Genomic DNA, 2,697 nt, shown 5'->3' on the forward strand with positions numbered 1-2,697 from the left:
CTTCACCCTCTCCTCCAATGCTGACTGCCCCAAGTACGCCGCCGGCTACGAGCTGCTCATTCATAGCGGCGGCGGCGCCGCCACATACTACTCCTTGCCCTTCCCCACTGGCGCGCTATTCTTGGCTACTGTCACCCTGTCCACCCATGCCGCCTCCCAAATTCAAATTTCTGCCAAACCCGCGCGCCCAGGCGGAACTGTCTAGAAACCATCCTTGCAGGCCCATATATATATATATATATATATATATATATATATATATATATATATATATATATATATCAAATTTTCTAGCACTCTGAGTTCAAATCCGCGCGCCAATGTGGAGCTGTCTAGAAACTACTATTGAAGACCAATATAAAGAAAATGGCACTCTTGCTGCTGCGCCCAAAGAAGCCAAACGCTGGTCACGGCATTCTTCAGATTGAACGGATTGTGAGGACTTCGTCTTCTGTTCTACTTCATGAAGGACCAAGGTATGGGTGGATCTTCTTACTTGTGTAATTGTAGAGGTGCAATGACAGAAATGACTGATCTGACTAGGAGATCAAGCACCAGTACTAGAGGAATGGTTTACAATGCTTAGATTGCTATGCTAGCCCACTTCTATTCTAATATGATTTTTACACAATAAATGCTAGCACTGATAATTAGCGAATATAATAGCAGTTTGATTTTTTTATTCATCTATTGGCATAGATTGCTGGACCACGGTTAGCCACATCCTTGTCAATTGATGTTATACTTTTGTAGTACCACATTATACTTGTATTGTGATATTTCTTACAATTGAAATCTTGAAGTATAGTTGCTTAAGTTAACCAAATAGTAAATATGCATTGGTACTAAATATGCACATAAATACTCAGTGGAAGCTCCAACTACAATTGAAATTTTTTTCTCACCGAATCACTGATTGTTAAAATGACGATCCACATGGCAGGTCCAAAAGATACTCATCAAGCTCAAAAATTAGAAGTCTCCAGGAGAAACCCTTGGATTTAGGTGTGAAACTGAATAATCACAAGGTCAGGACATACTGGGTGAGTTAGGATGAATATTCAGTATGTGCGAGTGCATCATGCTTCATACTCCCACTGTTGACTGGAAGTTGTGAAGCCTATTATTAGACATGCTTGGAAACTATTGTGATAGGTTCTATGGAAATGCTGTGAAAAATTCATACTTGATCACTTCTGTATACTACTATGTTCTGATTTGTAGTTTTTGGCTACCATACATGTGCATATCATTTGTTTTATTCATATTGTTACTTGATGATGATGAAATTTATCATATGTGCAATTTCAGATCTAAATATAAATTGCTCTAAATTTATCATACATGTCGTTGGCTTAAAACAAAATATCATGTTGTCTTTTGGCAAAGAATAGTATTCTTGTTAGATTACATATAACATTCCTATTGGCTTTTGTGTTTTGAGCTTTTAATTCATTTGGCTAACCTCATACTCTTCTGTTTTGGGGAGAAATAATCAGGTCTTGCGCCCAAATGTTACAATCCTCGTGCCAACAAAGCAATAAAGGAAAACAAAAAGGTTGCTATCTTGTCCCTTATCGCTTGGCGGAACAATCTTTTTGCATATATTTGTATAATCTGACTATTGGTTCAACTTTAAATAACACAGTGGTCGATGACAATAATAAGTCCCACAGAACTAGGCCCAATGGCATGCCACCGACTTAGACAGGTCTATTTATACGCGAGCCGACTTGTGTGACGCATTTGAGTTACTCGTCTTCTTCGGATGATGAAGTGACAAACCAATCAGCTGTGATTTTTCCTACTAATAATGGTATGCTGACATCAATTGAGTACTTGGAGCCAGGAGAAAGTTCCAAAGGTAAGTCTATAAGGCGAAAGTGTGTGCTTATGTAATTTTGTTTACCCACTTAATTAATTCATCGTAAAATACTGTAGGGCAAAAGCGTGCACGCGAAGCACTAAGATATGCTAGCCGTACCCCTGAACAAATCCAAGCAAGGCGAGAACGTGTGAGAGCACGTCGGCAAAATTTAACACCAAATGAGAAGGAAAGGATTAATGCACAGAGAAGAGAGAAAAGATAACGCATGACACTTGATGAGAGGAATGCAAGCCAGCGAGCACGAAGGCAAAGTTTGACGCTAGATGAGAGGCAAGAAAGAAATGCACGCCAGCGAGCACGTAGGAAAAGCCTACCACCCGAAGAGCGGCAAGCACTCCTAGCTCAGCGTAAAGCAAGCTACGCAGCCAAACGAGATACCCTCTATAAGGATTCTGTCGCAATGCAGTGCCCTAAAGGTTCATTGGTGGGACATCTATCATCAAGCTCTTATGTCTTTAGCTGCCCAAGTACGCTGGCACAAACTTCTGCTATGGTTCAAGGTAATTCTCACATACACATTCATTTATCTCACCAATTTTTTCAAAGGTTGAGCCGGTATTTTACACTATCATTGAAATAACATGTAATCTTGAAAGCATACCTGAAGCGGTGGAAGAGGATCACAGAGTTTTCACTAACACAGGTATGCTTATGGTGTGGATGCCTTCTTTTCATTACTGATTATATTATAACACACATTCAGAACCATCCTTATAACTTAGAATGGACAATTCATTATTGGCTCCCAATGGCTTCATATGTCTAGGTTCCCCAACAGAAAGCTTTGTTGCGGACGATAATCAGTCTGA

At 39.9% G+C, this 2,697-nt stretch overlaps 1 long non-coding RNA gene across 1 annotated transcript; it reads left to right on the plus strand.

The window, feature by feature from the left end:
* Positions 1 to 969: 969 nt before the first annotated feature.
* Positions 970 to 1,680, plus strand: LOC119298022. The gene is made up of 3 exons (XR_005145789.1): positions 970 to 1,043; positions 1,500 to 1,558; positions 1,649 to 1,680. It is a non-coding gene; the product is annotated as an uncharacterized LOC119298022 (long non-coding RNA).
* Positions 1,681 to 2,697: the final 1,017 nt, after the last annotated feature.

Source organism: Triticum dicoccoides, chromosome 5A, assembly GCF_002162155.2.
Source record: "Triticum dicoccoides isolate Atlit2015 ecotype Zavitan chromosome 5A, WEW_v2.0, whole genome shotgun sequence".
Classification (NCBI taxonomy): Eukaryota; Viridiplantae; Streptophyta; class Magnoliopsida; order Poales; family Poaceae; genus Triticum; species Triticum dicoccoides.